Consider the following 13,137-nt stretch of genomic DNA (forward strand, 5'->3'; position numbering starts at 1 on the left):
ATTTCAAGCACTTTGGGAAACTCCACCGACCTAGTTCCAACCTCAGTTTATTAGCACGTCTAGCTTCGCCAGATTCTGGGAGGCAAACGCCTAATGTAGAGCCAAGCACACAAATTGCAGCAGGAAAAGCCTTAAGCTGTGGGAAACAGGGGAAGCAGCTCAGGAGTGGGAAGAGGCATAACAAACACACAAACCTCTCCCTGACCTCACCTGTGTCATGTTGGGAGGCTAGGTGCCTTTAGCTCTTTAGTAAAGGTTTGCCTACAGGAATGTGATGCCGTGTTCCGCTGAAAAGCTGCATTTCGGACAAGGAACACGGCTCACTGTACTAGGTAAGAAACACATGAACGGTGGGCGCAAGGAGTCTTGCCACAGGGCTGGCAGAACGAGAAAAAGCAGAAGCAAATAAATGTGCCTGTGCGATTGATGCAAACCTCAACTGAACTAATCTACAGAATCCAGGGACTCGGAAAGCCATAAATGATTTGGGCAAAGGTTTTCGGGGTTTTTTTGTTTTGCATTGTAACATTTAAATAGATGAGATTCAAAGCACACTTTTGGTGAGGGATTCTAATCAGAAACACTAATGTTTTTGAGGATGAGTGGGACCCTTTAAATGAATGTTGGGATTGGCTGGCATTTTGGGTTCTCTCGGTGGGTGGAACGGTAGGCAGGAAACTTGCCGGAGATTGCAAGGCATGTAGGACTGTATGATTAGCACCCAATTCCTCTAACTGGTCCCATTGATTTCACTAGGAAGGACTGATGCCCAGGCTTAACTTTTCTGCTGAATCTTAAAGGGGCCACTCAGCTCTGGCTGGATTGCGTGCGGAAGTAAACGCTGGCATCTCTAAGATCTCCAGGTTGAGTGACAGAATATCCACTCTTGAAAGGAACCAAGGGGGCAGCAGGCAGGGGGCACAGAGGAACGAAAATAGCAAAATGCATGGTGGCCACAGCTCCAAGTACAATACAAACCCATTCAGGAAAAAGGTCCCCTGTGAGAATAACAACAACAATCAAAATTATTATAGCTTATAGTTTAAGAGCACCCATGAGTTCATGGCTGATGTGGGATTTGAAGCAGGGATTGCATGGATTTGAACCTGAGAAAACATTGACTTAAAAAATAACAAAAAAACCCACCATGAACTCTACCAAAAAAAAAAATGATATCAGGAGAAGGCAAAGCAGCGCTTTATCTAGTGCCTTGGCTGAACTCTGGGATCTGGTTTTGGGTTCAGGACTTAACTCTGGTGGATATGAAGAAAGGAAAAAGAAAAATGGGCAGAATTAGGGCCAAGTGAGATGTGGTGTTAAGGATATCTCAACAGCTGGGAGAGAATGATAATTACTGGGATTGCAGCAGGGGTAGGTGGGTAGAAATGTAACCATTTCCTTCACTGCTGCAGTCCTGAAAGCAAACCCCTCTTCTGAAATGCATTTTTTGGGGGGGTGACCACAGTGGCACACAGCCCACCACAACTGCTATGATCTGGCAGGAAACGGGGAGCCATTTAACCATGAATGCATAACCATTTAACTTCTAGTTTCAGGCTCAACAGCTATCACTCTTGCTTTTATAGCCTGCCTTTCTTGCGAGAAGCACAATGTGGTATACATGATTCTCCCACAACCCCATTTTATCCTCACAGCACCCTGTGAGTTAAGGTTAGGTGGAGAGACTGAGATGGGTCCAAGGTCGCCCAGTGGGTTTCATGTGGCCGAGTAAGGATTTGAACCCGGGTCTCCCAGGTCCTTGTCGAGCAAAAATCTAACCACGACACCTCACTGGATTTCTGCACCACACTGGTTGTAGTTTGTGGAGGAGGAAAACTAGTTGTAGGGTCAACGGCTACTTCTGGAGTTCCACATTGGCCTACTTCTCAAGGTGGTAAAAGAATACATTGGTACCTCAAGTTAAGTACTTAATTCGTTCTGGAGGTCTGTACTTAACCTGAAACTGTTCTTAACCTGAAGCACCACTTTAGCTAATGGGGCCTCCTGCTGCTGCCGCGCCACTGGAGCACGATTTCTGTTCTCATCCTGAAGCAAAGTTCTTAACCCGAGGTAATATTTCTGGGTTAGCAGATTCTGTAACCTGAAGCATATGTAGTCTGAGGTACCACTGTATATGGACGCCCTATTTCATATTGCAGGTGGAGACTCACGCGACTAAATTTCTTGAATCTTTTCATGTTTGGGGTTTTAGAGTTCTGGTAGCCCCGATTTCTGTCTGAAAAATGTGTTTCCACCTTCAACAGAGCAGGCTTCAGTGATGAGAGCCCCTCACCCCCAGTCTAAAAGTGGTATACCCCAGACACACGTTTGCTACCTAAGAGATAGGTCAAAGGACTTCAGTGGTACCTCTGGTTACATTCGCTTCAGGTTACAGACTCCGCTAACCCAGAAATAGTACCTCAGGTTAAAAACTTTGCTTCAGGATGAGAAGAGAAATTGCCTGGCAGCAGCAGTGGGAGGCCCCATTAGCTAAAGTGGTACCTCAGGTTAAGAACAGTTTCAGGTTAAGAACGGACCTCCGGAACGAATTAAGTTCTTAACCCAAGGTACCACTGTACAGTCTTTGTTGGTCCTGAAACTTTACCTCCTCCAGAACTACTTGTTTTCACTGAAAATCCTTTTGACAACTAGAGGGGATGATGGTACACACAGATCAGCCCTAAAGGGGACTGCTGGTGTGGCAATTCTCACAACCACAACTAGGGATAGGAGAATATATCCATTTTTGTTTCTCTCCATTTGCCATTTTTACACTTAAGTTCAGGTTCCCACATCAGTTTCTTTTTTTAAAAAGCCCTTATGAAAATTCACCAGAATTGTAATATTAATATATACATTTTTGCAAAGCAAGTTTCCCCCCTATAATGCATGTTTGTAGAGTGCTTTGGCTAATATATGCATTTTATGCACATGTTGTCCTAGCCTTTTTGTACATATTACTCTGCTGAAGAACTGCATTTTACACTCACTGGGAAGCGAGAGCGGGAGACCAACGTAACCAACTTTTTAAAACTGAAACCCTTTATGGAACATTTGAGACAGAACTATAGTGAAATGAAATGGCTGGCAGAATTTGAATGATGAGCAGCAGATTGAGAATGACAATAAATGGAATGGAGGAAATGTGCCTTAGATATAGTTTGACATTTAATTAAAAAAGAGAGAAGTGCATTTCAAAATTCGGGGAAGCTCAAAATTCAAAGGTTGGTTGTGCTTTGGTTCACATCTTCTTGCAGAAAGTTTGGTAGGTTTGCCTTTAAATGTGAACTGAATTGAACTCCCCCCGTCCCCATCCCTAGTCACAGCCACCATCTCACTTAAAACCCACTCCTCCAGAGTTAACAATTCAGGGGATCAATAGGTGCCCCCTCCCCACTTAAGGGGTCAGCTGTGGTCCTGGGGTCTCTACTTCTCTGCCCCTTTTCCTGATCTCCAGCTATCCAAAACATCTTTAAGTAAACCCCAAATAGTCTGCTGTAGAAATGCAGTTTGAGTGTGAACTTGCATGGCAAAGATATACCGTATTTTTCACTCTATAAGACGCACCAGACCACAAGACGCACCTAGGTTTTGGAGGAGGAAAACAAGGAAAAAAATATTCTGAATCTCAGAAGCCAGAACAGCAAGAGGGATTGCTGCGCAGTGAAAGCAGCGATCCCTCTTGCTGTTCTGGCTTCTGGGATTGCTGTGCAGCCTGCGTTCGCTCCATAAGATGCACACACATTTCCCCTTACTTTTTAGGAGGGAAAAAGTGAGTCTTATAGAGCAAAAAATACAGTATCTAAACAATAGTTTGGTGCAGTGCTTTTTTTCCAAAACAATGTTTGGGGTACTCTCATTTTGACTCAAGAAAAATCACAATTTTATAGTATATTTGGGGGGGGGATACAGCAAATGGACAAAAGTACAAAGATTCACAAAATGTTTAGGGGTCTGCGTCCCCCCCCCCCAGGAAAAAAGCACTGGTTTGCTGCCTAGAGAAGACGACAAATGATTTTCGTAGTGCCTCGTACCTCTGTGCTCTGCATATGAACTTCTTTTTGGAAGTGGAACCAGACTCACTGTCTTAGGTACGTTCTTGGCTGTAAGTTGGTGGTTCTGGTGGAATTTTTGCCTGATTGTATGTGCAGAGGGCAGGGGTATAAGGTTTGGACTTTATACTAATCTTCTGTGTCCCGTTTCAAGTCCTACTGAAATAAGGTGAATTTCTTAGTCACCACGCAAAGGCACATGAATCTAGCCGGAGACTGATTAGATCACCTGCTTCTTTTCAGAGCACCGGCAAGTAGTTTGAAAGAGGGACTGGCGTTTGTGATGTGTGTGCTCACCTAACATTTGCCTCTAACACAATTTGCTGGGTTTTAAAAGCTTGTTTTGAATATTTGCAGGTTCTGTTTCACCAGAGGCAATTATGAGTGGGGTGGGGAGGAGGAAATTCTTGTTCCACAATGATATCAGGAGCAAGAAAAATGGAGAAAATGTGGACTGAAGTCATGTATTTCTTATCTCCCCCACCCCTTCCCTCTCTCTCGTACACAATTATTTTTATGGCTCAAAAATGGCAAAACTGGGAATTTTGGTAACTCTGAAACCATTCCGTGAAATATTTCCCCCTCGCACAAATAGGAGCTCTGTTCTCCTCCCCTTCAATAATAGACGAAGCTTTTTAATATTAGCAAAATTAGTCTTTAAAATGGACAGTGTTATGACAGTGTTAAAATGGACAGTGCCCACATAGGCACGCACACACATAGACTAGCTTGTGAAGAGAATTGGTGCAAATGAGTTTTCAGCTCCACATTGCATTGCATTGTTGCTATTTAACTTGGCAAAATATGGATGGTCTGCTCATTCTTGGCATCAGGGCTGGTAGTATTATTGCAACCATAATCACAATGGTAGGATCTAGTCAGCAAACTTTTTCAGCAGGGGGCCGGTCCACTGTCCATCAGACCTTGTGGGGGGCTGGATTATATTTTGTAAAAAATAAATGAACAAATTCCTATGCCACACAAATAACCCCGAGATGCATTTCAAATAAAAGGACACATTCTACTCATGTAAAAACATGCTGATTCCCGGACCGTCCATGGGCTGGATAGAGAAGGCGATTGGGCCGGATCCAGCCCCCGGGCCTTAGTTTGCCTACCCATGACACTTCATTTGAAAGATTTAAGCTATCCAACCTGGAACTGAAAACAAACTCATCATTTAGACCAGTGTTCCCCAACCTTGAGCCTCCAGCTGTTTTTGGACTACGGTTCCCATCATTCCTGACCACTGGTTCTGCTAGCTAGGATGATGGGAGTTGTAATCCAAAAACAGCTGGAGGGCCAAGTTTGGGAAATCCTGATTTAGAGCCTTTTCCTCCTTTAAACATATGCACACTCAGTTGGGTGTATGTTCCACTGAGCTAAATGGGATTTACTTCTGAGTAAATGTGCATAGCATTGTGCTGCACATTTCCTACGTAGTCATATCTGGATTTAGAGAGAACACAATAGAAATAATAATAATACTGGCCATTATTTGTCTACAGAACACCTTTAAAAACACACACACCACATACTCGGATTAGCTCCTTGCTGTCTCCAGAAGTATGGAAAGCCCTTAGCTCAAAGTTCATCCTCCTGGGAGAACCAGTTAAAAGGACCTCAGGGGTCTGGGTTAGGAGGAGAGGGCTCTGCCTAATAATAATAATAATAATAATAATAATAATAATAATTTTTATTTATATCCCGCCCTCCCCAGCCGAAGCCAGGCTCAGAGCGGCTAACAACAATAAAATGATAAAACATTCTAAAATCATTTCATTATAAAATTAATTCCAATCAAATTAATGGCAACCATTGGGCTAGGAGTTCTGTGAGGATTGCCAAAGGAGGGAGTCAGGATGTGCCCTGGCCAAAGGCCTGGTGGAACAGCTCTGTCTTGCAGGCCCTGCGGAAAGATAATAATAATAAATTACTTTAGTAAGTTCTTTAGTAGTTCTAATGGGCTAGGTAGAACAAAGTTTGTGTGGCCACAATTTCCCCCTTCAAAGAATATGGCCAAGCTCGATCCATAATGTATGCTCTACATATTGAAAGTAGGCGCTGATCCTCCAGCGATAATTAAAAATCAATATTTGTGGGCTCCTTGTACAACAGGTGGGGTAGAATTCAATAGCAGCCCTGACTCGGGATTCATACACAAGTCTTGTATGTAGGAAGATTGTAAGAGCCATTTCACAGATTATGGTTAGCCATGAATAGGCACTCAGCAGGAAGCTGCAGTAAACCCAACTCTTGTGAATATGATACTCATGTGATTTTATTGGTTCCTAGCACAAGCTGACCTCTCTCCAGTCCCCATGTCCTCTGCATGTAGACTACCCACAGAAATGATGCCATTTAAATAGGGCTTCCTAGAATTCCAATTCACTCATGGTTGGAATGGATCTGTCCATTTTGGTTCTCTCAGATTCTCATTTTTCCAACCGTAAATTCAGCTCTCCGTGCTTCTGCAGCAATCTCTGTGTTGTTGTTTTTCATCATCCTGAAAATCTGTCAGCATTTTAGTGTGAATTCCTCCTAATAATCACATTTTTTGTATGCAATTCCATGTAATATACGCTTTTTTTTGCATGTGACTTTCCGGAATATATGCATTTCCATGCACACTTTACGTTAGTATTTTTGCACAGATCGCTAGGCTGAAGAACTGCATTGCAGAATTCAGAGAAGTGTGGGTTTTGAAGGCTGGTGTGTGTTTTAATTCACATCATGTTTCAGAAAGTGTGAATTTGGTAGGTTCTCCTTTAAATGAAAACTTAATTGAATTTCACCCCCAATCCCTACCTCTTGATCCTCTCATTACTTCATTCCTCAACACACGGTGATTAGCAGCTGACTTTGTGAACTCACATCATTAAAAAGTGCTGTGTTTCATAGAGTTGGGTGATAAATTCTATGCAGCTTGCCTTTGAAGGCAATTCTGCCTACTTTGCCCTTTCTGAAACAATATGAGAACTGAAACACAGAAACCTTTCAAAATTTGTCCTTCTCCGAATTTTGCAATGCAGCTCTTCAGCCAAGTGAAGTGCGCCCAAAAACACAGATAAAAACAACATACACCCATGCATTCTATTAAGGGAAATGCATACACTGGTGAGGCTCACCAACCTCCCGCAAAAGCAAAAATTTGACCTTTTGCTGTTAGGCAAAGATCAGAAGATGACCTAGATAGTCGCCGGATTCTGTGTACAAATCTCTAGGCGAAGACCATCGGCCAACACAAAATAGTCCGGCATGAAAATCCCCCAACTCGGTCCCATGGGTGACTCTGAGTCAACTCCCTGGGATAGTTTATTGTTGTACATTGTTTCTAAATTTATTGTTGTACATTGTTTTAATTGTCTGTTTTAACCATATTTGCACATCAGTTTCTAATGTTGTGAGAGTCCTCTATTTCAGAGGTTTCTACTCTGCAGCCTCTTATAGTTGTTTTAACTGCGAGTCTTTTAGTTCTTATGCTCTTACAGTTGTCTTAACTGCGTGTTTTTATTTGTTTTTAGTTCTTATCTGTTTTAATTATCAGTTTTTAGCCATCCATTATCCGTGTTTAATCTAGTATTTTATTCAGATGTTTTATCCAATGCTTGTTTCTTTGTCCTTATTTGCTCTAACAATTATCGGTTAAAAAAAAAATCCTAACTGCTATTTTATTTATAGGTTTTTTGCTTTTTTTTATCCTGGTCTGTGACCGTAATAAAGTTCATTCAGTTCACATGTGTCTATTTAGAGTTGGAATTTTTCATGCTTACTTTAAAATAAATCGCAAACGGATGCCGAAATGTGGAGAAGTTAACGTAAGATTGGAAAAATGGGGAAACTGGGGGACGCCACTATGGACCGATTTGCATATCCCTGGTTTCAGGTGACATCAAGGGAGAAGTGAAATCCACAACGGCCTGTTCGTATGTGCAAGTTGAAAGTGATGTCGTTGAAAGTGGCAAAATAGCCAACCGAAGGTCAAGGAGGTATATCATCTTTGTATAGCATGTGCTTCTTCCTTTCTCTTCCAGGAGTCGACCAAGATGTCAGCCCCCCTCAAGTGACCGTATTTGCCCCGCCCAAGCAGGAGGTCGACGAAAAGGAGAAAGCCACCATTGTGTGTTTAGTCACCGATTTCTTCCCAGATCATGTCGCCCTGAGCTGGACCGTGAATAACGAGAAGAGAACGGCTGGGGTAAAGACAGAGGACCCAGTATATGACAACACCGCGAAGCGCTATTCAATGACCAGCCGTTTAAGAATCACCAAGGAAGAGTGGCAGAATGCAGATAATAAGTTTGTGTGCAGAGTCAGTTTCCACGGTACAGAAGGATCCACAGACTATGAGGATAACATAAATGGTGCAGGTAAGTGAAAAGCAGGTTAGCAAAGACTGCCCTAGAGACTAGGGAGCTCAGATTCCCAGGAAGGTGAAATCTACCACAAGCCACCACATTCTCTATGCATTCCTGTAGTTTTGCACCATACACAGTCCGGGTCACATTTTTAAAAAGTTTTATTTACAGTGGTACCTCTGGTTAAGTACTTAATTCGTTCCAGAGGTCTGTTCTTAACCTGAAACTATTCTTAACCTGAAGCACCACTTTAGCTAATGGGGCCTCCTGCTGCTGCCGCGCCACCGGAACACGATTTCTGTTCTCATCCTGAAGCAAAGTTCTTAACCTGAAGCGCTATTTCTGGGTTAGCGGAGTCTGTAACCTGAAGAATATGTAACCTGAAGCGTATGTAACCTGAGGTACCACTGTACATGGGCAAAATGCTCCCAGATCCATTTGACTGCAAACCATTCCTCATCTCTAATACATTTTCCTAGTAATGTGTTCTATCATATTCAAACATTTGTTGATGAACTCCTTTCATTGCATTTGTCTTATTCTGCAAACTGGTCCTCAATGGATTTCCAAATAGCATGTAGTTTCCCTAAATATGCTCAAGAAATTGTGGCGGTTTTCACACCGCCAAATCTTCTGATGCCAATATTAAAGGAAGAGTCTATTCCTGCTTTTTGCGGGGGGGGGGGGCAAAGATCATTTTGCTATCAATATATTGCTCATTATTTTCTCCCCCCTTTTTTTTTTACACACAACCTCTGGGGACATTCAGGAGAAGTGTATGCACATTTGGGTTTCTAAAGCCTTGCTTTGGAACTATTACCCCCCCCTCACCCTCACATACCCACCTGTCACTTTCCCTGTCTACTTTCAGTTTTTCCAGGTCTAAGGATAGCTAATGTGTCTTCTCCCCCTTCTGCTTTCAGATTGTGGTGGCGGCAGCGAGGCTGCAAGAGGTAAACCAACATTACCTTGTGCTTTCAATGCTGGAATTTCACTGGAAATAAAAACACAATAAACCTCCCTTATATTGAGCCAGACCGTTGACTCACCTAGCTCAGTTTGTCAACACTGGCTGGCAGCAGCTGTACAGGATTTCTAGAAAGGTCTCTCACAGCCCTACCTAGAGTTGCCAAGGTTTGAACCTTGGGAGCTTTGTATCATATGCCCCTACCAGTGAGCTACAGCCCTTCTGCCAACCAGTCTACCTAACAGCCCTTGCAATAAACATGGTTGGAATTAAGTCCCGTTGATTTCAGTGTATACAGCTTCCTGTTTAGGAAGGATGGCGATCTGTATATGAAGACAGGAGGTTACCTGTGTGGGTTTGATTACTTCTGAGTTCAGTGTGACTGGGCAGCAGGGGGATCTCTTGATTCTGCTCCAAAACATTTTGGCATAGCCAGTCTAAAATATACTCGGAGTCGAGAGTGGATTTCATGCTCTTTATTCAGCTCATAGTTGTGAGGAGGAATGAAAGTTCCCCCAAAATATCTGCTTTATATACATTATTTACACAATGGGCTGCACGTGATTGGCTAATTCCGGGATTCTCCTGTGGCCAATCAGGTTTTGGATTCACTTCCACCTGGAGCTGGATTGGGTGGCTCCTGCAGACCAATCATACTGCTGCATTGTTCTAGGACCAATCAGACTGCTGCATTTTGGAGCCTATTGTTCTAGGACCAATCACACTGCTGCATTTTGGATCCTATTGTTCTAGGACCAATCAGATTGCTGCATTTTGGATCCTATTCAACTCAGTACATAACACAGTCCATGATAAACGCCATCTCACCTACTGATAGCCTCCAGGGCACCCATACAGGCGTGTCATCATCCTGGGCTTCCAACATGGTGAAGGGAAAGCAATATTGCTACCCCAACCCCCAGCAGAAGTCTCAGAGCACACGAGGGCAACTGTAGATTGCCTGTAGCTCTCATTGCATGGCCTCCAGCACCGTGAGAGAAGAATAATAGCCCCACCCTTCAGGAATAAGCAGGGAAGGCAGGTGTAGCAAGGCTTGAGGATGTTCCAAGCCGTCCTCTGTAGACCTCCCCTGCTGTTTTCAAAATGGCCCTAGAACCTGCAAGAAAGCACCTGCTCCCGTCTTATTCAGTAGGCTTTGACCCCAGTCTGAACCCTCGGTTTTGGCCCTGATCCTGGATGGGTACAACATTAGCACAGCAACTGTAGATAGGCAGATGCCTGCATTTTGATCCATGTTTCTTTGCCCATTGACAGATCTGTTCATCTAATATCTTCCGTTCCTTCAGTCAAAAGCTACACAGATAGGAATTGCCAATAATTGTTCTCTGGGTTAGTTGCTTGCTTCATGCAGAGCCTTGTGTGCTGTTTTAATATGTAACCCTGAAAATTGTGCTGTCTGAATATGCTGTATTTTTCGTTCTATAGGACGCACATTTTCCCCTCCAAAAATTAAGGGGAAATGTGTGTACATCCTATAGAGCGAATGCAGGCTGCGCCCCTAAGCCCAAAGCCAGAACAGGAAGACGGAGCACTGCGGAGCGCTCCGTCTCGCTGTTCTAGCTTGGGGATGGCTATGCGCAAAGCCTCTCCAGGGCAGCGGGGTGCCTTCACCCCGCTGTCCTGCAGAGGCTAGCAAGGCTGTTCCCAAGCCAGAACAGCGAGATGGAGGGCTCCGTCTCGCTGCTCTAGCTTGGGGATGGCTGCGCGCACAGCCTCTGCAGGGCAGTGGGGCGCTGCGCTCCAAAGGCTTCAGGGATCTTTGAGGCTGGCGGTGAGGGGAAGCAGCGATTCACCCCACCGCCAGCCCCACAAGCTCTGGTGAATGTACCTTGTTTTAGAGTGGGAAAACAAGAAAAAAATGTTTTCCCTGTTCTCCCCCTCCTATGGTCCGGTACGTCCAATGGAGCGAAAAATACGGTAAGCTGGTGCATAAACAAGCAGTTCCTTGAAGTTGGCCAAGTTTTATCTGAACTTCATCTAAATTTCTTCCTCCTTATATTTGATTGGCTCCATAGACAAGTGAAACTTATGGTTGTGAGTCAGGTAACCCTAGACTGAACAGCCCTAGACTGGGTATTTCCCAGCCACCTTTAAGTGCCCAATATCATCTCAAACTAAAGGAAGATTTTCCTGAACCAGCATGCAGGCAGAAATGCAGCTGTCACACTTTTCTGAATTTTATGTTTACGTTCTCCATCGAAAAAAGGCACACACGAAGGAAGCATACTTTATGGGAAAGGGCACCCAAAAATGCTTCAGTTAGGGAAAATCATGTATAAAAATGCATTGTAGTATGGAATATTTCTTGGGGGGAAGGGGCGGAATGGTATATTAGGTACTATTTGTACAAAAATATATATATCATGGGGGGGGGGGGAGTTAAACTGTGGACTTTGCTCCCACAAGATGTGGTGATGGCTACCAGCTGGGATGAATTTTGGCCAGGGTTTCCCAAACTTGGGCCTCCAGCTGCTTTTGGACTACAGCTCCCATCATCCACAGCTAGCAGGGTGGATGATGGGAGTTGTAGTCATGGTGGCCATGTTCTACCTCCACCGTCTGTCGATGACCTTGTGATCATTCACATTTCTTTCCCACCCTTGATTTTTAGAGTCGTATCTCACGGAAGCCTATCTGGTCTATATTCTTCTCATTCTCAAGAGCACCTTGTATGGAGCCTTTGTGATGGGATTAAAACTAAGAAAAAAGGTAAAGCACAGTGTTGATTCTTTCCGCCCTGGGCCCACCAATTTCTTTTGAAAATGTGACATACGGATTCTTCCGCTGTGACCCAGCACTGAATTCACTCTGTTTAGCCTTTAAACACCACAGGCTAATCCATACTTCTTCTTGTTGTGTTGCTTATCCCTGCGGAAAACCACTCTGTGACCCCCCCCCCCCCGATCTTTCATTATTCTGGTGCATTTAGCCCAGAAGTAACAATCTGCTCTGTTCTGTTTCCTGTTCCATGACAGTTGGCACCATAGGCACGTTTTACCTGGGGGCATCTATCCTGAGCTGAGTGAACTCCGTGAAGACAGAAGGGAAGATGGATACTCTCAACCTCGGAAGCCCAAAGTAGCATTTTCATAAAACAAAAACAGTTGCTTAGGGTCAGTCAGTAAATAATCTCTCTTTGGTTCTCTTAAATGCTTTATTATTTTGCATTGGAAACATTTATAAAAAGCTTTTTTTTGGGGGGGGGGAGAAGTCCTTTACCTTGGACTGAGGAGGACACACAAAGGCAGGGGACAGTTGGTGGGGGTGTCCCTGTAGGGTAGAAAGGATCTCCCAGGGTGAGAGGCTGGGGGAAAAGCAGGCTCCCAGGTGGAAGATGGCAAGGTCTACCTGTCTGCATAGGGATAAATGACAGTATATACATGATATAAATATGGAAAACGGCCATATAACTATTTCCCCCCCTCTTACTTTTTATCTTTCGGCTTTTTTAATATTCTTGTTCTATAAGCTAGCTTGATTCTTATTGTATTTTATGCCAAATCTTTTCAATAAAAACACTTAAAGGAAAATCTTCCTTTAGTTTGAGATGATATTGGGCACTTAAAGGTGGCTGGGAAGTACCCAGTCTAGGGCTGTTCAGTCTAGGGTTACCTGACTCACAACCATAAGTTTCACTTGTCTATGGAGCCAATCAAATATAAGGAGGAAGAAATTTAGATGAAGTTCAGATAAAGCTTTATTTTAGTAAGGCCACAGCACTTTCCCCCCAGAGTTCCTT

The 13,137-nt window shown here is 43.7% G+C and overlaps 1 gene segment (V, D, J or C); it reads left to right on the plus strand.

Annotated features, from left to right (window-relative positions):
- LOC310667732 (T-cell receptor beta-2 chain C region-like) overlaps window positions 1-12,922 on the plus strand; it is a 57,969-nt gene extending 45,047 nt beyond the window's left edge. Inside the window, exons 4-7 of the C gene segment in view lie at window positions 8,087-8,422; window positions 9,334-9,363; window positions 12,010-12,107; window positions 12,374-12,922.
- Window positions 12,923-13,137: the final 215 nt, after the last annotated feature.

This window comes from Podarcis tiliguerta, assembly GCF_965153285.1.
Source record: "Podarcis tiliguerta genome assembly, chromosome: 17".
Classification (NCBI taxonomy): Eukaryota; Metazoa; Chordata; class Lepidosauria; order Squamata; family Lacertidae; genus Podarcis; species Podarcis tiliguerta.